General features: G+C 40.6%; 1 protein-coding gene across 5 annotated transcripts in view; it reads right to left on the bottom strand.

The window, feature by feature from the left end:
- The window catches only part of Sema6d (semaphorin 6D), a 585,978-nt gene that overhangs the window by 525,530 nt on the left and 34,289 nt on the right, over positions 1 to 26,159 (bottom strand). For all 5 annotated transcript variants that reach the window (XM_087652073.1, XM_087652079.1, XM_087652091.1 and 2 more), the window contains exon 2: positions 7,751 to 7,870. The gene's annotated coding sequence lies outside the window, so the exon portion shown is untranslated. The remainder of the gene's footprint in view (positions 1 to 7,750; positions 7,871 to 26,159) is intronic.

Genomic DNA, 26,159 nt, shown 5'->3' with positions numbered 1-26,159 from the left:
ACAGTAGGATCTGCTTATTCCTGTCACTGCTTCAAGGTACCATTTTGTCAGACTGAGGACTAACAACAAACACTATTTAAAGGAACTGTCACTCATTTTCTACAACTTCAAACACGGGAGAGAAGTTTTCAAACTCATTCTTCCACCAATGCATTGAAAATGCTTTCTTTCAGCATTTATCCTTAAAAAAATGGTTATACACACTTTGGAGCATTGGGCAGTCCATGGCTGCCTTCAATCTGTTTGGCCATGGCTGTGCTTGGTGCGCACTCTTCTATTAATGCATAACTAATCTTTGTACGTTCCTGTAGTGATTCCTGCCTTGCTGGGGTAATATAAATACAAAGAACCTGCCACTTGGATAATCTGCATGGTCAACTTTATAGGATTTTACCCTGAAAAGTCTTAAAAGACCCCACTCACTTGTAGTGAGTATGACTTTGCTTTACAATTCAAGAGCCTGAGCCATGGCCTTGTGCTTTAAGTTCAAAATAAATCCTATCTGGATTGTCAGGAGACTCCTCTTGCCTTGTGCCTGTATTTATTATTTGTTTGGGGATGGCTTAGACTTTTGTTACTATGAGTTTGTTACTGAGAATTTTATAAACAAAATGTAGGTGGTGAGGACCTCCCTAACTCTTTGGCTAATGGGTTTTAAATGCTACATTTCTCAAGCTTCACAGATCTACAACCTCACCTCTTTCCATGTATCTCCCATGGCCTTTCTAGCTCTGGGACACAGATTTGAGATAATCTTCATCTCCTTGTCCTTGTCCTAATCTGGGATCTCCCTGAACCTATATTTCCTAAAACATCTCTTCTGTAAACCTTAGAATAACTATGCTTACCTCATACTCTGGAAGGGAGGAAGGTTAAGGAGACATTTTATGATGAACCCTCTGAAAAATAAAACCACATTGTTACTTTTCTTTTCATGTGATCCCATTTATTTCTGTATACCTAGTGAGTGACATAGCACCTCATAGAGAAGAAGCACTCATGAATATTTAATCAGCATGCAAATGAGGCACAGGTCATGCAGATGAACACTCATAATGGCTTAGAACATAGCTAGTCTTCTTCAAGCTCAAGTTCTAATATTTGGTGAATGTTACTAACTAGCTAAGTGACAACCTTTGGCTATGTAATGAACGGTTCTAGGTTTTAAAGGCAAGGTTACCCAGGATTCTCTATCTAAGGTGAGAGGACTTGCAAACTGGAAGCCATATTGATTTCATACTGAACTGTAAATATGAATATCTCAGGGAGTCAGACCTATGACTGCTATATCTGACATTCCAGGCTGCAAATCTGCAAATCAATGCAACAATGAGAAAAGCATCAGGAGCCTTAGGGCTTAGTTCTCTCATATCTGTTCAAGGTTTAATCAAGTTGAAGGGCTCTCAGTCTACAATACGGTGTGCATATCTCTAGTGTCTTGAGCAAATCACAGCTTGTATATCCTAACTTCCAGTGGATAATGTAGTCATTACAAACTTTCACTGTTCCAGCCCATTTAAACACTGGTGCCTTCTGTGCACTTGGTTTTAAATTGGGCTTTTCTACACAACAGGAAACAATCGTAACCACCATTGAATCTCCTAAACTCACAAGCTTCCGTCTTTGATTATTTTCTGAGTGTTTTCTTTGTAATCGTTTCTCTTGCTTCTTGCGTGACAATAGGACATGCCACTTTGTTGGATACTAGCTCTATTTTTCCCTCACAACTTTTAACTCTTTTTTTTTCATCTCAGGTGCTAAGAGTTCATGGAATATTGAGTTTCCTTTTCAGTTAGGACTAAATAAGAAAAATAGATATTATTTCCATTGGGCTGATATTTTGACACCTGCTTTTTGCTTAGAAGAATATTCTTTAGGCTCGTGGTTATTTTAAGTCCACAATAGCAAACCAGGTGACAGGACAAGTCAGAACAATGCCGTAATATCTGGAACCATTTGCTTCCAATGCTAATTTTATCATTTTGTACATGTATGAAGTATAAAATGTCCTCGTCTCTGTCCTCAAAATGTGTAAATACTAATGCTCCATCTTTGACTGCATGATCACCAATCGAATATAATTCCTGGCCTGCCATGTGAACACTTGGGATAGTTAAAAACCAATTTACCTCACAGCAGAGTCTGATGGTGAAATGATCAATAGAATCTTAGAGTTGAGTTATTAGTCTCACTTATTTGGAGTCACAGATATCAATGAATATAGATACACATATATACACTGGCTAGAAATTTCAAAATAGTGATGACGAAGTAACATCAGATAAAAAACAGGAAGAAAGCCAGTACCAAGAAAGTGACATCAGAAATGGGGTAGAGCCCTAACCAGTATGATTGCGTCACCACTCCAGCTGAAGCAGACCTGAAGTTTCCATTCCTTCATGACGGAACAAACAAGAAACCTAAGTTCAACATACATCTTAGGGACACAATAATGATTTGGAGTGTTTGAATGAGAGACATCGCATATAGGATCGGATATTTAAGCATAGTCCTCAGCTGATTTCACTGTTTTGGAGAGGCAATGGGAGTTTATAGTCTTATGCAATACTCTATTCTCTCTAATTTACAACTGTGATCTCTCTGCTTCTCACTCCTGTCATTATGCCAGTCACTTGCTGTCACGATGGACTCTAATCCTTCTGGAATCAAAAGTGCAAATAGACTCTCTTATGTTACCTTGATCACGCTGTATCATGCAAGAGAAAAATAAATAATGTAGTAGTTTTATTTTACTGTCACTACACCGAGGAAAGAATACACGGAAGTTTTCTATTTTCACTACCGCAGACTTTGCTATCCTTTTATGTCTTATAATGTGCTTTGTGAAGAAGGAGACTATGGAAGTAGACAGAATGACAAGACGGTAGTCCCCTGCATGTTTGAATCTGTGGTTATATCACCAGACATCAAGAAGGACTTTCCAGATATGGCACTTGGGTCAAGAGATTGTCTAGATACCCTGGATGGGCCCTTTGCCACATATGTCGTAGTGCAAGCAGGAGAGCTATGCTGGCTGTGGGGAAGGAAGATGTGATCGCAGATACAGAAGCAGAGCCAGGGTGTGGAAACATAATTCACACCGTTGAGCTGCTGATGGTGAAGTTGTGGGAGTGGGCCATATGTCAAGGGAGCAATAGTGTCTAGAATAAGGAAAAGAAAGGTCACTGGTTCTTTCTACAAGTCTATAGAAACATATCACTAAGGAAACCTGGACTTTAGCCCACTGAGAGCTACATCAGATATTCGTGCTCTCTCCCCTTCACGATCGTGGTAAAAGAGAGAGTTAAATTTCTGATATGTCAAACTAAGATAATCAGTGGCTTCTTCCCCAATTTTGATTCATCTGCCACCTGCTGCACGCTTCACCGCTGGCTCCTGCCAGCTCTTCCTCCTCCACCTACTGAGCGTCTGTGGATGCTAACACTAACCTCTTCACTTTCAGAAAAGTGGTGCTTCCTCAAAGGTATCAATGTCGAATCTAGCCAGACTGTCCTTAATTGTTTCCTTCTAGGACTTAGAAGTGCAGTCTCATTTCCTTAACACGTGATGAAAGGTTGGGGAAGGTCACTCACTCACAAGAGATGAACACACAGCAAGAAGATCAAGAAGGGTCCCTAATGGGGTTGGGGATTTAGCTCAGTGGTAGAGCGCTTGCCTAGCAAGCGCAAGGCCCTGGGTTCGGTCCCCAGCTCCGAAAAAAAGAAAAAAAAAAAGAAAGGTCCCTAACAAACCATCTAAATCCTGTCAGAAGCTCCAGTTACTCACAATGTTCTATTTCCACCAGGTATTCAGTAACGTTCCCTGCATAAATACCCTCTATATTGGTTACTTTTTTGATGCTGTGATAAGATGCCATGACCAAGGTAACCAAGGTCGAATATGAGAGCTTCTTTGGGCTTATCATTCCAATGAGATGGGAGTCTATCATGGAAGAAGGACCGCAGTGAGCGGCAGCCATAGAGGTAGGGCAAGAAGCTGAGCAACCCTTTCTTTTAACACAACCATGAAGGAGAGAGAACAAATTGGCTGTGGTTTGAGACTTTAAATTCTCAAAGGCTACCTCCATTGAGGTATTTTCTCCAGCAAGGGTGAACCACCCCTAACCTCACCAAGTGTTCAAATGACTGAATGGGGATAATCTCATTCAAAACACCATGGCCTCACTACCCCTGCCACATTCACAGAAATATCTCTCCTTAACAGATGTTTGCAATTTCTTGTTCTTAGAATCTCCTCCTCCTCCTCCTTCTCCTCCTTCTTCTTCCTCTTTCTCCATCTCCTCTTCCTCCTCTTCTCCCTCTTCCTCTTCTTCCTCCTCCTCCTTCTTTTCTATTCCTCTTCTCCTCCTTCTATTAATTTAATCTCCAGGACAGAAATAGATCTCTGAAAAAAATATTTCATGTTCAACATGTGCAAAATCGGCACATGCTGAACTCCTGAAAGAAAGATGGTTGGTAATAAGATGAGCCCTGGTTGCAGAGTAGACAATGCTACTTTCTTGGAAGCCCCAACCCATCAGGAACTTCCAGGGTTCTCTGCTGTACTCAAAAAGCCAGACTATGGCTTCCATATGTCTTGCCCTAACTGCTTAACCAAGGCCCCCTTCCTCACAGAGTATACCAATCACAGAACCTCGGGACCAGATGGTACAAAGAGATTGCTTGTTACTTTTCCTTCATAACTGAAGACAGGCGATCCTTCAGATGATGTGGCAGGGCCAGGCAGTGTGACTGGTTAGTTTATGCAGTTAGACTTCTTGGAAATTCGAAATTTTTCTCTGTCATGAAATTGTGCAAATGGAAGCAAATTATTTCCCATTTTGGTACACAAACTTGCACATCTAGATACAGAGGGTAGTAACAGTACCTATCATGATGTTGCTGGGATGAATATATAAAAAAAGGGAAACTGTTTTACAACAAATGCTACTGAGATGAAAAAGTTTCTATATTTTCATGTACAATTAATTTTTGGAACCCAAAGATATTCTCCTCTGAGAACGGAGAATCAAGGTGCAAATAACATAAAGCCACAAATTCTTGCTTAGTGGAAATGAATCAAATCTAGATCTCGTTGATTGTAGAACCTGTTCTTGGTGCTGCCTGCTGTGACCCTTTTAATGTGCATAGCAACGGAGGTGGACTGAGATCAGTATTGCTTGCCTTTTGGGTCTTTGTCAGGTTTCTGTTAAGTCTGCTTTCCTACCCCCCATTCCTCTCAACTGTAACATCTGAACTAGCACAATCACAGGCCTACAACGTGTGGTCATAGCCACGTATTGAGGGAGAACATAGAGCACCACACCAGAAGTCCTCTCCTTTTACTACGATCTGCCACAAGATTACATCTTCTATTTCAACCCATCAAACAGTATGAGCATGCCCTGCCCCTCTGATTAAGCTCAATCCTACCTCACAAAGTTTCCGTGCTTGGAGTTCATTAGCACACATCTCCAATCCAGCCTGCTCATGGTTTCTCCTAGCTCGTTGAAAGGCTTCCCTTCTTGTTTTAAAGCCAACTCTCTTCATTACCAGGTATGTTCCAAATCCTAATCATCATTGTCTATTTTAGACTGAATGTAACTACACTGATTTAAATCTGCTCCATGAAACTTCCACTCTTTCTCTCCCATGACTTTTCCCTAAGGAGTTGGGTCTGGTAAAATCATCAGGGACCATTTCTTTTTTATTTCTGCATGGTGCTATGAAAGATAAAAATCTAGGTACCTAAAATTTATCACAAATTATAACAATTGAATGTAGGAAGTCGGTTAAAATAGAAAACAGATCATACACACAAATTCCAGGTTTTCAAGCAGATGTCTTTAAAGGCAAGAAGATTTAGAGCAGAGAAAAGCAAAACTGTCTACTAACCTGGGTATGGAATGTTGTAACAATCTGGTCTACATTTTGCTCTTTGACATTTCATATATTTTGAATCATCTTCTACCTATTACATTAAAATTGCATTTCTCACTAGCTGGTCTTCCAAATTCCAAACACCATTTCACTTCAACCTGCTAATTCCAATTTCTTAGGCAATGTATAGAGCTTTGTGCATTAAGTACCTCTTTGTGTTTCCAGGATGTTAAAAGTTCATATTATAAGGCTTCAAGAGCATTTAATATATATCAAGTAATCCTGAAACCATCCATGCTCAAAATCTTTAAAGATCACAATGGCTGTATAATGTTTTAATCACAATTCTTTAAAAATATAAGTATACATTTATACTATGTATAATGTATTTACATAGGTGGTTTAAACAAGGTCTAAAAAGTTTCACTTATTTCCAAATGTTCTGAGTATTTTTCTTATTATTACTGGAGACTTCTTTTAGACTGAAGAGCTATATTATTTTTTTAAAAAGATATATTTCGACCCAGCATGCAGTTAGACATTAGAATCCCAATAACCTTTTCTCCTTCAGGCCCCAGAGCACACTGTCATTAGATTGTAATTTAACTCAATATCTGTTATATTTGCAGATTTAACAAAGCTTCAAACCTGCCCCCCAAAGTCTGCATACATATGCATATGCCCTATGGCTCCTTCTTTCTTGCACACCAACTATAAGTCATTAGTATGAAACCTTACTTGACTGAACCTGACCCTGGTCTTTGGCATTATGCAAAAACAAAGGCACAACTGAGAAAGAGAATTCTGCTTGAACAGCTCAGCTCTGAGGGTCCCAAAGCTGTTCACAACCTTGATAAAGCAACTACAGGAGCAATCATGGTGAGCTGAGCAAAAATAGATGGATAGAACAAAAAGTTTCAAGTTTGGATTCTTAAATAATAGGAATATGAACAGTAATTCGTTGTGGCCATAGGTACCTATTTTTCCTGTGCGTCCTCTCATCAGGCTATTGTATAGATTAATTTTGTGACAACAAGACAATGAAGAAAGAACTGGCTTGTGGCATTTTAAAGCTATAAGTGTGGTCAGTGATATGCCCAAAAGCCACACTAATAGCCAAAACCAAAATCCATATTCCTACGAGCCTAACTTTAGACTCCATCACCACTTTTGGCATCTCCTTGTCAATAGTGGGTAGTCTAACCTTCTAGGAACTCAGAAGACCAGAGTCAGGAACTTACAAAGGGGACAATAATATCTTGTAGAATTTTCTGAACAATTTGTATTACATCTATTAAAGTAAATAGTTCAGGGTAAGGACTATAATGGGAAAGTGTGTGACCAAGAACATTTAGAATGTCCTTAGAGCCAAAGAAACATTTGCCTAGTAAGCAGTGTTTGGTCTCCAACTTCTTTTTAATAGTTCTTTCCCTCCAGAATTTCCTTTTCCTCATTCCCCTCTTCTTCCTCCCCTTTCTTAGAAAACTCATTCTCTATCCTTCTTCATAGCCTTCATCTCACCCTCTCCTTCCCTTTTCCACCCCTCCTCTTCATTTCCGGCTAAACCTGAATCATATATCCAAAAAATAATCAATTTCCATTGGATACACAAAGTATTCCCTGTCAATAGCCTTAGAATTAATTTGAATGTGAAATACGTAAAAACTAGCGAAGATGGAGAGAGAAGAAAACACGTGGGTAGGAGAGAGAAAGAGGGACACATTCTATTAGAGTAGCAAGAAGACAGAAACGACCTTCAAGAATTAGATGAACACACAAACATGGATTCACACTGGGTCAGTTTCAACTCTGTAAAGATGTACGTGATGATGGCCTTCACATAGCCTCCTGGCAATGGTGGCCACACCTACCTCCAGGTGCCCACTGCCTCTCTCTCCGTTGATTCCAGCTGTTTCTTCCGTTGATGTCTTGGGATGGTGTCTGGTTTTCAAGTTTCTTTTACTCCAGATGGTTGTTGCTTCTTACAGCACCTACCAGAATTAGACAGATACTGAATAATAACACAACAGATACTCCATCAGGGCCGTCTAACTCTGGAAGTATTTTATAAACACACATTTTGGCTTGCACGCTCTTCTTTGTACGTCTAGAGAACATTGTCATTTGCATTCTAATCTAGGCTGTGTCCCTGCCTTGCTGGGAGATGGATGAACCTCTCATTCTTCTGGTGTTTTAATTTCCTCAGTGGCTAAACCTGAATCATATTTCCAATCTACGTTTCAGAACTTCTCAATGGATTATAGTGGAATCTTTCATAATGCTTTGGCTAAAAAAATTTCTCTCTGAACCATATTGATGTTTTCAATACTCTATTTTCCCCCAAACAGTCATCAATAGGACTCACAAAGGAAATATATCCATATAATTGGATTAATTTCTGTAAATCCTTGGATGATCTCAAAATGTTTGGCCATGACTAATCAATGAATTTGAATTTTTGGCAACTGGTAATCATGTGCACATTTCAAGTATCTGCCTTTTTGTGCATAAAACAATCTGCTTTAACTAATTTTGAGAATATAAATGTTAATACACAGCAGTATTAGAATACTATTGAATTGGATTTTATATAAATTTTATGATGCCATGAGAAATTAAGAGGCAAAAACAGCTACATGGATGCCAAATCAGGAAGTAGTCCAGTGTCTCTAATGTCATATTGTGGCAAAGCTAAGGTTGGAAATGATTTCTTAAAGAGAATCTAATGAATGGGACTGATTTGACATTTGGTAAGACGGTAGAATAGACCTTCCTATGAACTAGAGGTTCTGTGACCAATGCCCTGTTACGCCTGCGTATTCAAACCTCATCTCAACTCTATTACTGACCCATGTGCTACTAAAGACTAATTGGAAAGCCAGGGAGGGGACAAATGTGTCTCTGCTCAGTGGAATGGCCGATATCAAAGCTTGGGTACTATATTAGGCTCCCTGTTCAGATGTTGAGTCAATAATTTACAGATCTACCTCAGTAGCAAATATCAACCAACAAGCATGGACTAGCATGTGGTCCTTTGTGCAAGAAACAATTCCTGGTAGAAATCTCAAGCTAGAACAGTAGAGAATGAGAGCAGCACATGTGTCCCCTCTTCTGGGAAAACAAAGAGTGAGAAAGACACTAGGCACACCACATGTAACTAAGGTCAAGGTTTAGAATAACCCACACATAAAAATGACAGTTCTGATTTACTGAGTATTTGTGATGTGGAAAGGAAATCAAAAGAGACATTACAAAGCTTCCTTTAACCTACAAATGTTCTTGTCACAACTCCATGTTTAGGGATGAAGCAGCTGAAGCCTAGATGGGTAAACAATGATCATAGAAACACCAGTACAGAATTTACAATAGTCCAGTTACAAAATTTTTACCTACACATTATTTACATATTACACATATTACTTGCATATTAATAAAAATATCTCTATGAGATAGGTATTAGTGTCATAAACATTTACCTTCTGGAAATGTGATTTATGAGATATTAGTGAAGTACAAGATCATATGACTCCCAGATACTATACTCAAATTCCAAATCTAGGAAGATTGGCTCTAACAAGGGGACTCACGAGCACTGTTTGCTATTGTGCATTACACAGAATGAGTTGGCAGAGATCAGAGGCTAAGATGTGTATTCAAAAGATAGCATGTTCGGGGCTGGAGAGATGGCTCAGCGGTTAAGAGCACTGACTGCTCTTCCAGAGGTCCTGAGTTCAAATCCCAGCAACCACATGGTGGCTCACAACCATCTGTAATGGGATCTTATGCCCTCTTCTGGTGTGTCTGAAGACAGCTACAGTGTGCTCATATATAATAAAAGATAGCATGTTCTTCATGTCTAACTAGCTGCTCTTAAAAACAAGGCAGGGAATATTTGCGGCTGGAAATTATGTTGAAGTATATGATCACTTTACTATGTTTAAAAACCAAAGTTCTCAGGTGAGTTTCTTATTCCTTCCTAAATATTAAAGAATCCTAAGGAACATGCCAAACATCGTCACTGTTGCTTAAAATGGTATTTCTTCTTTTGCCTTATCAATTGACTTTGGATAGGCTACAAGGCTGGGTCTGGACCCATCATGGACGACCCAGAGCAAGCAAAAATGAGAGCACACAAAGACTAGAAAAGCTGTGTGGCATCTGCAGGAGTGCACGCTAACTGGCATTAAGATGCAGTAGTTATGTGTGCCATCCTTATTTGTCATCTTCAAAAACACACTGAACTTCAAGCATGGGCAGAGTACTATGGTGTGCACTTTGCAAACACAGGTCCCTCTTCCTAAAGGAAAGCAAGAACTACCAAGAACTGCAGAGATATGGACAGCTGGGAATAATTTACATTAGAGTAAGAAAGAGGACTTTTGGTTCTTCATCCATGCCCAAGTTTCTGCTGTGTGTGAGAAAGTTAGAACAGGCTCAGGTACACTCTGGGATTCAAATCAAGGCATATAAAAGTAAGCTATGGGGTACTGCAATATGCTTAACCATCATAAATGCATCCAGGCAACTCTGTGTGCTTCTAATGTGCCCTGGAGAATTAGGAAGATAGTTGTTATGATCGTTACTATTTTATTCTCTAATGACAACTACAGCATCTTCTCTTTGGTGGTCTGTGTCCCTGAGAGCAAAATAAACTCAACAATTGCTGTGACATCTCATGAATATTAATGCCTTCTTTATTTATTGTTTGGCAAAATATGACAGAAATAAAAAATGCACTATAGCAAAAAGAAACATGAATACACCAAAAATATCTAGCTACTCTCAGAATGCTTGTGTCATCATAGTTATCAATAAACACACACTTGACAGCCATGTGGCACACACAGTACTTCGCCCCAGCATCCTTTCTTACTGCTAATTTCACTGAAGACGTGTGGATGACTCTTTGGTTGCTACCATGGACTCATATGAATTCTGGAGTTGCGTGGGTTTGCTGTACACAATAATGGCACAAGGTGATATGAAAGAACAGCCTTCCAGAAACAGATTCTCCAGGCCTCAGAATCTTTCCTAAGAAAGTTCGGTGCTAGAATCTCAAATGTTAAAGACAAGGAGAATTTAAGCAGTTTTGATTGAAAGGAATACACTAAACCACTCTAGCCAGCCCATGTCTCACATCCCAGCACAGCCTGAAACAACCCTAAGAAGGCTTTCAGTTTGCACAGCGCACTTGCAAAGTTTCTGATCCAGTACACTTTGCAGAGGAAGGCCCATAACACCAAGCCACTTAGAGCAGCAGAGGCCACTGAGCTAGAGGAAGAGCTGGGACTAACATTCCTAACCCCTCAGCCCTCATCCAGTGACCTTTATAAACTGCATCCTGCCTCCCTGTTGAGTACTATTTAAGGGTCAAGTAAAGGTAAGTGTTTATTCAGACAGTTTGCTCTCCAGCTCTGGCAACTGACCTCTGAGGCTGATCAGTTGTTCCTGAAATCACACTGATAAGCAGGTGGAGAACTTGCAAGGGGAGAGATGATACAAAGTGAAGAGCATTTCAGAGTCTGCTTTGTGTTCGCAGACCTGGTAGACAGCATACAAAACCACAAAGGTGAAATTTCTTGAGCTCTGGCAGAGAAAAATTAGTCTGGCTATACTTAGAACTTGGTCATGATTGCAGAAAGTATACCTGTCGATTTCCCTTGGTTAAATCTATCCTTAATCGAGGTCCCGAATTCAAGGCAGCACCTTTGAGCCACAGGCAGAACTCTTAAGGCCAAAAACAAACAAACAGAACAAAACAAACATTACAGTAGTTGTATGTTTTGGGCTCTGTGTGGATTTCAACCACAACAATAACAAAAACAGTAGTAAATAGCTAGACACCCATTGACTCCTGTTCCGTGCTAAAACTGAACATTCCAGTTGTGTGTCCCGTTCCCCAGCAATGATGACATCTGGGGCCACTTTCACTGGTTTGCAAACAAATCTCTCAAGTAGCTGTTTAACAAAGTAAGCTTTGGAGAACATCGGGTGCTAAGTCAGGACTCTGGGACAGTGAAGAACAGTGGAGTCCCATGGGCTGCAGCCACATCTAAGCAGCTAAAGGCAATGGCTGGTTTTGCACTTCCAATATCACTTCAAGGAATAGGACACCTTTTGGCACCCAAGTGCACCAAGCAACTAAGCATGGTTCATGAACAAAACATCCCCCCCCCAACCCATACACACATTTAAATGTACCTGAGCAATTGGTCTTCCTAACAACCTTTAGCAGTCGCAGGGTTTTATCTTAAAGCTGCTAGATTAATTTTCTCATTATTTTTCTGTATGTTTGAAAACTCAAAAAACAAAAACAAAAACCAAACAAACCCTCCTTTACACACATATAAACACACGGAAATATAATGAAAAAGGTCACATTTTAGAAGTGCTCTATACATTGTTGATTTTGTTATTAACTGTGCTGTCATTGCCATGAACTCTATGGTATACAATGTGCTGAACCATAACGTCAAATATTTAAAATCTCATTGTGTTCAACATTGGAAAAGCATGGAGACATAGAGCTAAGAATCCCAGGGGACCCCTCTGTGGTTGCACTGTGTGTTGTAACAGGTACAACCTGTTTCTCTAGCAACACGGAAAGGGGTTGACTGCCTAATCCAACCACCACGTTTAGATGTAAGAATGGCCAATTAAGGAAACCTCAACATATACTTTCATAAAAGTTAATTTTAAAAATCTATTAAATACTATGAGACTCCACAACTTCAGGATTCTAGAAATAAAAATATGTAAAGTAACTCTTAAATCATGTTTTAAAATTGGCTACGAAGTACAAATTTGTACCTTAAGTACCCCTTTCTTCTCCTCTGCTCTGAGACACCTTGACAATAGTCCTGAAAGAAATGACAGGCTGTGTGCTAGAAGGGGATCCTAGAGAGAGATGGGAGAAATAAACTGACCAGGAACTTTTTGACTGAGGATGAGTGGGAGCCTGTTCCCATAGCTGTCTTAGGAATTTACCTACTCTATTTACCTCCAAGTGACATTGTCCAAAACACAAGTGGGCTAATGTACTAGTCTGTTTTAAACTGACTGATCTCACAGAGCCTGGAAACTGGCCAAAGGTTAGTGCTTTAGCCTTCTTAGGCATTTCCTAGGCCTGCACATGATCTTACAAGTCCCAACAAGTATGGTAGAACATAGCCCTTGTAAAGTACCCACCTCCCACCCTTTTATCATTGAGTGTCTTAGACTATCAACTGCCCAGCTGTCATCCATTCACTTCAGGCCACAGACACAGAACAGGGCTAGGAACTCCCCCATCAAGGTCAGAAGCAAAGCTAGTAATGTCAGTTCTCATCACTTCACTCAGCAGTAAGGCACGGAGAGGAGAAACTGAGAAGGGTCTGAATGGAAACTAAGAAGCAACAGTATTAGTGTTTGCAAATGACTTAATCTTACATGGTGAAAACCCCAACATTTCATGGAATTCGTGAAATCATTAAAACGAAGGCTATGCAATAAAAATAACAATTTTTCTTTTTCAAGATATATATATATATTTAAAATAGTTTATTGTTAGTAAACATATACATGTATATATACATATATATTATGTATATATGTTAACAGTAAACTATATAAAAATAGTTTAGTAGTGAAAGGAGTAAAATACTTAGGAATAAGCTGAACTAATGAGGCGAAGCTATATATTAAAGACAAAATAACATTGAAAGTGATTAAATGCTTTACAAAATGGAAAGATGACCCATGTCCACAGATTGGAAGAGTCAATAGCATTAAGGAGCTACTGCAGTGCCTGTATTGATCTGCAGACAGAATGTAATTGTTATCAAATGCTTTCATTCCTGTAGGGGCAAGGTGACCCTGAAATTGACATGAAAATTCAAAACATTATAATAGACAAGCAATACTGAAACTGAAAAACAAGCTTAGAGGTCTTAAAAATGTCCTGATTTAAAATCTTCCAGTGTAGCACAGGCATATAGATACGTATAGAATTGATGAGTAGGGTCCAGTAACAAGTAGACCATAACTCTGTGATGAGCTGATTTTTCATGAAGTGTGCCAATGTCATTCAATTGGGAACAAACTGGATTTCAATAAAAGGTGCTGTAACCAGTCAAGAGCTACAAACAAAAATGAGTTTGGGCTCTTACTGCACACATATGCATGTAAACACACACACACACACACACACAAACACACACCACTCAGGATAAATAATTAAATACGAAAGCCAAAAGCACAGTCTTCTAGGAAGGAAACACAGGTACAAATTGTCATGCCTTCCAGCAATGGTTTCCTAAACAAGACACCACAGCATAAGCAAAACATAAAGTAACTTCATTGTGACAAGTCTGTGGGAGTGAGCCCCACAGCACTTCGGAGGAAAACACAACCATGAACTGGAAGGAACCCTTCGACACTAAGCACAGATGAGGCAATATTTCTAGATTACATAAAGGATTTTGAGCTGAGATCCCTTCCATGGGGAGAACTGAACTAGGTCTGTCTAAGTCCTCACTTTACCAAGCTCACTGGGAGAACCAGGACACTCATTCGGCTTCTCTACAATATGGGAGGAGTTACGGGTAGGAGCATAGGCGACATTAAGGCAACCATGCTGGAATGCCTTCAACTAGCAGCAATTATGGCTTCCCCATGGATGCATAGATAAAGCCCCCTCTCCTGATCCTCTCTCACCTATATCCCCTAGCTCCTCCCCGCCAGGGACCTGAGACAGATTTGGCAGAATTGAGACAATTGGCAAGGGTAGCTAGAGTCTCAGATGAGACTTCCATGTTCCTTCTATTCCCCATCTTTCTAGAAGGTAAAGTAAGAATTTGTCTTGGCTATTTTTCTATCACTGTGATAAAACACCATGATCTGGGCAGCCTAAAAACAATGTATTTATTTTGGGATTATTTTCCAGAAGGTTAGAATTCATAGTGGCATAGCAAAGATATGGCAGAAGGAACGGCTGAAAACTCACATCCTGAACCACAACAGAGGGAAAAAACAGAGGGGTGACCTCATTCTTTTTAAGCCTCCAATCTTCTCCTGAGTGACACACTTCCTCCAGCAAGGCCACACTTCTAATCCTTCCCAAAGAGCAACTGGGGACCAAGTTTTCAAATTCATGGACTTATAGGAGACAACTTCTACAAGCCACCATGGGACTCAACAAGTCCATCTATGATGACCTCTTGTGAGCAGGCACCCAAGAACTCCTAAAGAAGGAGTCATTTTGTCCCTGAGGATAGTCCCTTAGAACTTATACATAGCAATGATAAAAACAAGAATGCTCTGACTTTAAAATGGGGGAAGAATTTGGAGTCTTTTCTCCAAGCAAGACACAAGGAAATGAAGGTAAACATGACCAAATGTACTTAAAGTCCTTGTCCATCAGAGAAATGGCGCTCAGGCACATGGTCAGACACACAGCATCATGGCCCTCTATTTAATAAGACAGATAAAACCCACAAAATACCCAGTGTTAAAGAACTCAGGAAACCCAGAACTCTTCTTTGCTGATGAGAATGTGTCCTCGTTGAACTTCTGAGGAAAACAACTTGATTGTTCCTCAAACTGTTCAGGATGATCTATCAGCTCCAATCCCAGGTGTCTAAGCAAGAGCCATGTTGATACAAATCTCACCATAAATGCCACCACAGCCCTGCTGTTCCTTGGTGCTAGGAGATAGACGTTTCATAGGTAAAAATAGGAGATGGCTCACTGAGCTGACCGTGTAAGCAGGAGGGCCTGAGTTTGAATCTCCGGAACCGACATAAAACCAAAAGCCTAGTGCGGACTCCTGTAACTCCACTGCTTCGATGAGAAGATGGGAGCTGAAGATACGATGTTCTCTAGAAACTTGTGAGCCACTTATCCTGGTGTACACTTTGGATGAAAACAACCAAGAATCCGTGTCAAATAAGGTGGAAGTTTGTCTTCTGACTTCACTGTGCATGCTGTGGCACTCATGTGCTACACACACCACACATACACACACACACACACACACACACACACACAGACACACACACACACACAGACACACACACTAAGAAAAACACATAAATGTTAACTGATACTGGATGAGCAATTTAGTTTTTGTACTAAACTACTATACAGAGGTGGAAATTTCTAAAGTCCTGATACATATTTCATGAGTGAATGAATGAATTTCAAAATGCCATGTCATACCAAAGGCCACAGACCTCTAATTTCATTTAAGTAGAATCTTCAGAAATGTTGAGTACAAAGAGACAGTGAACACAAGATTGGTTTCTGGAGTTTCCCCTTAGGTTAATGGGAGGAAGAAATTGGGAGTGGTCACCAACAACTATATGGTGGGATTTTAATTTTAGGGTCATAAAAATATTTCTGGAATTAAACAGTGCTGATGTTTACACATTATTGTAAATATAGTAAAATCCATTTAAAGTTTTATACTTCAAATTTAGTGATTTTCTTCTTAGAAGGTTTTGTCCATCAATGCCAAAGAGAGATTCTTGTTCATCTCTAACCTACAGTTTAGATTTTTAGAAACAACAAAAGCAGGATAGGTATTACAAGTATTTCTTATACAATCAACATCTCCTGAAAGGATAAACTGCTAGGATACAGTTCTACTTAATGAGAAATAAAAGAATTGTACAATGATGAAAGCAAACATAATTACGAATTAGACATATACAATCTTAGCAAATGGAAAATTCTGGAATGTATATGAGCCAAATTTCATTTCCTCGAGGATCTGTGTGTATTTAAAAGTTCCCTACCTGGGACGAGTAGGAGTCCAGGTGATGGGATGATGACTGTGGTGTGTGCATGGAAGGCCTGATGATGGTACTAAGACCAGAGTCTGGAAACCCAGGACAGTCGGGAAGGCTCTGTGGTCTGATAAAGTGAGGCCTGTTGAAAGTTGGGAGGGGGCTGGATATGAAAACCAGGTCAACAGTGGCCAACTAAGGGCTTTGAGGGGTTTCAGTATTCATCAGGAGATACTGGCCAAGGTCATTCTGGGGCATGACAGATGAGGATGGGAGAAGTACCTTCTCAGAGGACGTCAAAGGCTGCAATGGGTAGAGAGAAGGAAAATAAAGGCTGAGAGTGAGTGGGCGAAGGGTGAGCACTGAGTAATCGGACTTTTCTTTTGCACATACCTACTGTGCTAAGGTAAAGAACGAAGCTTTTAGCTTCATTGGAGAAAGACTACAGGAGAAGAGAAACACAAAGACTGAGAGAACGTCTGCTAAAATCTGACTGCTGGTGTAGATTTATTTGCAAGTACATTTAAGCATTATGCTAATTACTCATGCATCAATCATCTGTATTTTATATAGAGAAGCTCAGGGAGCCATTGTCTTTCCTGATGGTTATTGAGTCAGCATCAGAGCCAGCTGGAGTGCTGATTAAAACCTAGATTGCTGGCCCCACCCGGGCTTTCTCAGTAGCATAACTGGATGGGTCTAAGAATGTGCATGAATGACAAGTTCCTAGGGATGGCTGACAGTTGCTCAGTTAGGGACCAAGGGCACCTTGAGAACCACTGACTTAACAAAGCAGGGTTTCAAGGAAAATATCCCAGTGATTTTAATGCCTATGGAAAGATGGACGGAAGTAGAGAGGTTAGAGCCTGTGCCAGTGCTGTTAGGTGCTGCACACAGAGTAGAAGAGGGTGAAACAGACCAACTCTTGCACTCACACAGCCGACTACAAGTGGACATCTGTATGCTTTTATACCAATTAGTAGTGCCATTTGTATTTCCAGACTAATGGTTCCTAAATGTAGTCATGGCAATACAGGTCTATGTGTATAAATCTTATTAATAGGCACAACGAAAAATACATAAGCAGGAGCTAAACTAAGTGAAGGAAAAGCATCCTGCAGCTCTGTGATCCAAGGGTTTCCAGATAAAACTTCAGTTGATTGCTCAATATAATTCTTTTTTCTCCTAAGCAGAGAACCAAACCCAAGGACCCATGCTTGCCTATCAAGCTATATATATATATATATATATATATATATATATATATATATATATATATATATATATATATCACCAAGCTTAATCCCCAGCCCTGCGCAAAACAATTCGTATAGGAAAATAGCTTTAAGAGAGGCCTGAAGTCAAAATGTATCCAAGAGTTGCCAGAATTTCTTACCAAAAAAAAAAAAAAGAATGTACAGTTAAATTAGTTTCTTATGATAAACAATGATTCACTTTTAATAGAAGACAGTTCATATAATATTCGGGACTGACACTAAGATGCTAACATTTTTTCAATAAGTATTTAAAATTTAAACGTAACTAGGAAAGTGTTATTTTATTCAGCAAACCTAATCCAGATATTCATTCAGTGAGGGTTTAGTATGCTGACAGTTTTATAAGAGAGACAAACAAACAAACAACATATCATGTCCCACATGTAGCAAAATGAGTAATAGAAGAATAGAAAGTGCAGAAGTTTGAAGGATACAGTGGACTGGGGATTGATGTGGCTGTGGAAACAGAGAGGAGAAAGAAGGCTCTAACACTAAGGAGATAGGGCTTCAGCTGGTCCTGACAGCTCATGCCAAGGCCAAACAGAAATGTGAACAGTATGGGGTGGCCAGCAGGCAAATGGTGGGAATAGATGCTGTGGACACAGCATGCTGTGGTACTTAGGTCAGATGCTACAAGTTGTACGGCACAAGCTTGAAGCACATGTACTGACCCTCATCAATATTTACCATGGATCCATGACCATAAAATTTAGCACCCGTTCTCCCAGTGTCCCAAGGACTCCAAAGAAAGACCTTAAATTACATCATACCAATAGAAGGCTAGTTACTGAGCCCTCGGGACAGGAAACTGCTCAGATAGATATTTGGTACTAAAGCCAAGAAGAGAAACCAAGAATGTTCTGCTCATCATAGAGAAAGAAAATGGCTGCAGCTCTCTCTTGTTGGAGTTTGAAGTGGAGGCGATGCCTTCCACACACCCAGGGCCACAGCAGAAAGCCTTGTCCAGCAGTCACTCAACCTGGGTGCTAGTCTTCTGGAAATGTTCTCCAGTGACACAGTGCTTGGACTCTTTTTTTCCAGATGTTAAGCAACAGTTTGGGATTATACGATCTCTCCGAGCCCTTCCTGTTTAGCACTCAGTGATTAATTGAGTAAATCATCTATTCAGTAAACACTGCGAGTCTGCCATATGCAAGGCAATTTTCTAGGAGCTATGATGGACTCAAAGAGAGCTGTTTACTCATCATTGGGTCAAATAGTGAAGAACATGATTTGTCCCTCCTCCTGTTGAAGGGCCCATCTTGGCACCCTAGAGGAATGGCTACTGGCCAGGAAACTCAAGCATCAGGATTTTCCAATCTCTTTCCTCCCTTCATCTTGGTCTTATCCCTTCCCTAAATTTCCTCAGGAAAACTTCACCTGTCTGCACCCCACTCCTTGGGGTCCCTGCTTTCAGCTTTTCAGTGTGAGAATCACCTTGTCTGATAATCTCATGTATGCCAGAGCCCTCAAAAAGGAAGTGGGGGACTTCCCATGAGAAGCCAGGAAGTAATGATGCCCTTCATATTTCTGTTTCTTTTACATATTAGTCCAACCAGTAGCTGATTCAGACTAAATCAAGGAAAGAGAAATAAAATCATCGTGTGTCAAAGCTCGTTGGTGTTACACTAAGGGCCATTATCTCATTAAGCCTTCACAAACAGTCATGACAACTGTTTATTATCCTCAGAGATGAACCTGGATAGGAAAGAGTCAGTCAAGCTGCCAGCAGTCACAAACACTGGGGAGGAAGTAATTGCCTGTCCTCCAGGCATGGTCTCATTGAGCTGGAGATCACTAATCAGGCTAGACTGGCTGGCCAGTGGGCCCAGAGATTCTTTTGCCTGTTTGTCTCTATTTCTTCAGTGATAAGCGTGCCAAGCTGCACCACTACGTTCAGCTTTTGCTTAAATCCTTGAGATTGAACTAGGGTCCTAGTGCTGGCAAGGCAAACACTTTGCCAAGATAGCCATCTCCCCAGTCTCACAGTGATATGTATCACAGAAACATCTTTCCACATTGTTAAATGGCATTCATACAGCAGCAGAAAGACTGAAAGACACTGGGTGGCCACTAGGTTAATATGGACGTCTCCTGGGCAGGCGAACATCCTTGTAAACCTACATCTTGTATATAGATATTTTTCCCTTATACAGAAGCTGCTGGCTACATGTCTGTGGCAGAGCCATCATTGTTTAGATAGTTGCATGTAACTCTGAATGTGTGGATTTTCCTTAAGACACCATTTTCTTCACAGTTGTAAGAAGAAGTTGCCCACAACCATAAGATCTCTGCCCACTCAATATGATTCTATTGGAGAGTAGGGCTTCCAGGGACCAAAGTTCTATCTCCAAGGTGTGCCCATGTGTAAGAATCGAGATGTCATAATACATGAAACTTAAGAATTTGTTTGTTTGCCGGTCATGGTGGAACATGCCTGTTAACCCCTGCACTCTGGAAGCTGAGGCAGGAGGATAATGAGTCAGAGGAAACAGAGACATGCAAGACTGGACTACATAATGAGACAGGGTCTTAAATGGGCTAAAAACAGACCAACTACGAACAAAGCATAGGTTTTGTAGAGTCTTTTCTCTATATGTAGGTAGATGGTGGTTATTGCTCCACTAACGCACTGGGCCTGCTCTGTTATTATTTCTTCTGGCTTTTGTCCTGTGCAAGGTGAAATGTCCAAAGTTGACTTTTTTTGCTGCTTTCATGGACACTTTCCTTTCAAATATCACCTTCATTTATCAGGAACAAAAACCCTGACACATTTATTATTTTAGCATTGTACATGACACTGGAGTTGTAAAGGCTTCTATATGATAACTCCCTCTATCAATTAGGTATTGCTGAATTGCCTGAAAAAGTGATGGCTGAGAATAACATCCATTTCTGCAGCTCATGACTGTGTAGATGCAAACTATTCTAGTCTCGGCTGCACTTCTTGATGCGTCTGTGGTTGACTTGAGGTCTTCTGTACATCAGCTTTAGTGATCTTGGTTCTGTTTCCATTTATCTAGGACCTTGAGTAGGACAAATGCTCTGGCTTGGCACTGATCCACAGAGTGTCTCATCTTTCAGTGGGCCAGCATGGGCTTGTTCATCACTGTGAGGCAGTGCTTCAAAACAGCAAACAGGCCGGCAAAGTGTCATGGCCCCTGCTTCATCTTGCATAGTCTCAAACACAGTCTCAGACTGTGGTTTTGTGACAGGGTCTCAGTTAGCCCAGGCTTACCTCAAACTTGCTATGTAGCCACAGATAACTGTGTACTCCTGGTCTTCCTTCCTCTGCTCCCTAAATGCTGGTTTTGTTGGCTAGAGAGATGTCTCAGGGCTTAAGAGCACTTGTTGCTCTTTCACAGGACTGGAATTTGGTTTCTGAAACCCACACTGGTCAGCTCATAACCACCTGCAACTCTAGATTCAGATAATCTAATGCCCTCTGGATTCCAGGGCATCTAGACCTACACATACATGTATACACACACACACACACACACACACACACACACACACACACACACACACGTGTATGCTCATGAAATCTGATTTTTTAAACATTGTTTAAGTCCTGGGGTTACAGATAAGCATTGCTCCACCCAGCTTCCCAGGACATTCAAGAAATGGGGCTTTATTTTCCTTTCCAAAAAGCACATTACGAGTTAGAATTAGAGACTCGGGATTCACTCTAAAGGCAATCACACAATCTTTCCCATTTTTTTTCTTTTACTTTTTAAATTTTATTTTGGGCATGAGTGCATGTTATAGGTCATGCGACAGACAACTCCATAGAGTTTGTTCTCTCATTTTACTCTATGGGTCCAGGGGATTGAACTCAGATCAACAGGCTGGAGAACCAGGACTTATTGGGAGCCATGCTTTTGATCGCCCCACACCCCAAACTTCCTTCTCCAGTGGTGTCTCTCTATCCAAAATAATTGATGAATCTGCTAATATACTGGTAAATATTGATATAATGAGCTATGAACCTGGAATAGAAGGGCTGCTCTGGGTCCCCTGGAGACTAGCCTTGGCTCCAGAGGTGACTCCATGCTGATCTGGCTAACAAGAGACACTGCAGGAAATTAAAGGGAAGGAGGACAGATTTTCTTCTCATGGTTTGACTGCACTGAGAACAATTCTTTAACAAACGCAGGCTAGTTTGTTGCTACTCCTTGTAGGGCAGGTCCCATTGTGTTTCCATGTCCCCCTGTACACAGTCACCCACTGCTCATGTGAGGCACCCTGCTCAGGGCTTCCTTGCTGTTACATGCAGGGACTTCAGCATTCTTTGATGATTTTGTTATAACCCTGATACCTCCCCTGAAGCAAGGCTTCCTCCAAAGTCGGTTCCTACAAGATTCTTCCAGAGTCCTTGGACCCATCACCTCTATGGGTAGAAAGGCTGCTAACCTCAGACAGGAAAATGTACAAACATTCTTTTCATATTTCTATTAACACTACAAGAAATGTAGCCCTTTCTTAGTTATGAATGTAGGTAAAAGGCAGCAGCTCTAGCTGTGACACATGCTATGACAGATGTTTTCCATCTCATTACAGGTGTTCATGTGTCATAAGATGCTGTTTGTCATCATTACAAAAACTCTGTGTTAGATATGAGATCCCATACTGCCTGAAATATGGATTAATAAACACACACATTCATTTTATGCAAATTGCTTGAAAATAGTCTGTTGGTTGAATTTCAGTTTACTTAGTATCCTCTTGCAACCTTTATGCATTTTATATGCTTTGTGAAAAGGTTGTTTGCACCTCCCATACTCCCTCCTCCCCCACTTCAGAACTCCTGGACCATCTGAGTGAATTACATTTCCCTCAAGGCTATGACTGACACATGTTACTTAACCAGGGGACTTGCTGCATATTTTGGATCAGTGATCAGTATTTAATGAAAGTAGACTTTCACGAAACGCATTTAGGATGACAGATGTCCTACAGGAATGACCTGAAATGTGAAACCTTCAGGAGTAAGAGTTGGTGGCGATGTCTGTTCAGAACAGGACTCTTGTCCTCAACCCTCCCCACCCCATGGTGTCAGACACTCATGCCTCCTACCTCCCTGCCAGTCGTCAGCCTCACACAGGCTTCTTTCCAGAGGCTGCACATTTTCCAGTTGGTTCCATGTTCTCGCTGTTTAACCCACCATCCCTTCGGTTCTTAGCTTGGAGCTAAGTGTACGAGCCTTCGGTTATTACACCATGGTGAAAACACATGGGAAGGACTGTGTCAGCTAAAGCCACACAGACAAAGTGAGACCAGAGGACCAAGAAGGTTTACTACTCATCTTCAATTTGAGCCAGGCAATTCAGACTGCTTTTGCCACTGGACTTCTTCAGTGTTTTTAAAACTGTACCCCTGGTTGAGAACTAAATTAACAAAGACACAGAGGACTTCACCACTGTGGTATTGTCAGTGTTCACTGAGAGTGGTGTTTCCTTCTGCCTCCTTTGGTATTCTTAGATCTTAATACCTGGAGCTCAATTATGCATATTGAATGAATAAATGAGATGCAAATTTAAGCTGGGGCAAAAAGGGTTTGCTTTGTCAACAGATTTAGTCACCGGAAAACTGTACTAAAAACTTTACGGACAACCTTCATATTTTATTCATCATCAGGCCACTCAGGACTATGTGGATAATGTTGGCTACTACTGACTGCATTGTTTCCTGTCCTATTCCCGCTAGAAGAAAGGCAGACCTAGAGGCCCACATTTGACCACAGTATCCAGCACTGACCATTCCCTTGGAAATACTGCTGGTTTTGCTTATAGGAAAAAATATTTACATAGACTGTATATCTTCTTTAATTTTTTCCATCCCATCAATGTTAAAATCTCTTAAAACTAATCTTCAAAATAATAAAGTTCCTTAAAGAAATATTTTACTCTATTTTACTGTTTAATCACTTATGTACAATATTTAATACTCTATACAAAAGTACATTATATAAGAACGTCCCAAGTCTTAAAATATCTTTTCTTTCACTGTGAACCATGCTGCCCCACTTCCTTTGAGCCTCCTCAGTCTAACTTTTTACTTAGAAGTGATCGTGTTTTCAAAAACTAACTAGAAAGGGTACTATTTTAATGTGTAGATTAGTCTTATCTTTAAAATTACACTTGAAGAGGCATTTTTAAAATCATTCTGTCATGTTTAAGCTCCTACATTTTTCTTCCAAAGAGATTTTCCCCCTAGAGCTTCTTATGGGTTAAACTGAAATGTGAGTTCTTTCCATTTTCTCCCTTTGACTTTCATTTTCCCTTACCCGTGGCAGTGCCCTGGCAAGTTCTTATATTGAAATTGGGGCTTTGAACTGCGCTGTAAATGGCCAGTTTTCCAACTTCAAGCATGTATGTTGTCATTGCCTGTCAGGTGGCTCCATGGCACCCTTCAGGTTTGAAGAGTAGGCTTAAGGATTAGCTTTGCCTGTGCACATTGTCTCAGTTGGTAGATAAAGTAGATCATTCTGTCTGGTGAGTAAAAGTGGAGACAGCATGGGAAGGCTGTTGTCCTGTAAATGTTAATTCCTGGATTTACAGGAATAGCAGGCTTATTTGATTTACTCTTTTGCCTGCAGTTTCCCTTTGCCACCCCATGCACATTGCTGCCTTCCTCTGTCAGTGTCCATATGGAAAACCTCCTCTATGGGTCTTCCTGGAAGACTTGACACACAGTGAATTTAAAAGAACATCACTGGCTCTGAGTGAGAGACTATAAATAAGTGCTCAAGTGTCAGCCTGCGATCTTTGTGACAGTCACTGTTGCCATTCAGAGACATTCTGAGCATTGAGGCTTTCTTTTATTTCTGAGGGTTAGGTGGCTAAATCTTCATAGAAAATTGCTTTCATTTCCTGCATTTGTCAGCAAAGTGCTATGAGTTGCAAGATTTATGGGACAGAGTTTCCTGGTACCCAGACTTCTGAGATGAAGGTGGTTTCTTCTGGAGGTTCAATGGAAAAAGCTGCCCCGGGATGTTTCCAGAGCGTCTACCAATTTGGAAACAAGTTTTGCTATTCTTCAACATGGAGATGCGTCACTGCAATCCACCTTCCTCATTGTATGGCATTCTTCTTGCAGCCATCAAACATTCCCCTTTGAACGAGTCATGGCTACGCGTCTGGATTGGATCATCTACAAAGATCTTTCCAAACCAGCTTGCGATCATGAATATGAGAGACTATAAAACACACAAATCAATTTACATAGGGTCAGGGACCATAACAGACACTAAGAGCTTTTAAAGTAGGCGCAGGTTAAGCAAGAATGGTCTGGTCTTTAAACCATACATTTGTGCCTGGGAGTCTCCCTACTTCAAAGGGTCTAGAACCTGCTTCAGAGGCTGCTTCTTAATACATTAATTCATTCTGCATCTTTGCTTTGGCTCATATAAAGTATTAAAGATGATTCATTGTCGGGCTCCATTTTTCTTAACACCCTTCATGGCTCAACTACATCTGCCACTGTTAATTTCAGCCTGGTTAAGTGTTTGCTTAAGACGTGCCCTGTCCACAAACAGCTTCTCTAACAAGATCTTTTGTAGTCAGTTAAGGGTAATAAGGCTTATTGTTTCAAGTCCACATAGGTGCACAGGCATCTATCCCTGAGCACATGACCATGTCCAGAGATATGTTCATGTTGTACAGAATGACAGGGTTTTCACAATGACTCAGAGTAATGAAAATACTGCAAACAGCTACACACATGATACTGTGGCTTAGAAAGGCTTCTATTTTTGTTAACTAAATGGCTAAACACTTAGGTGCTTAGAAGTTAGAGTGGTCCAAATTAAGACCCTTACAGATATTAGAAAGATGCTACTTCTCCTTAGTTAATGAAAATAATTGGCTACAATTTTATTTCCAGTCAAAAGGGATGAGCATGGGCTTCTTTGGACAGTCAGCACCTCTCTGGAGTTCTGGTTTGCAGTCTTTCCTTCCCTCTCACTTTATTCCTCTTTCCCCATGCTAATTCTCTGGCTCTGCTTGTCTCTGTCATGGGGACACACCCAAGGGATGTTCCTGTATAAGAGAAACATTTCAAAAATCAGTTAACCACAGTGTGTCATTGTAGCTGTTGGGTTCTTTCATTGGCAGCCTTTGGTAATTGGAGCCATGTAGAGGACTCCTAGTTTCCTGTGTTCACTAGAAACCCAGCCTTCCTCACCCCCCAACTCAGAGCTGAGACTGCTCATCAACTGTGATAGCTCAAAGATA

The sequence above is a fragment of the Rattus norvegicus genome, chromosome 3 (genome assembly GCF_021556685.1).
Source record: "Rattus norvegicus strain SHRSP/BbbUtx chromosome 3, alternate assembly SHRSP_T2T, whole genome shotgun sequence".
NCBI lineage: Eukaryota > Metazoa > Chordata > Mammalia > Rodentia > Muridae > Rattus > Rattus norvegicus.
This window is presented reverse-complemented; position numbering and strand designations above follow the sequence as displayed.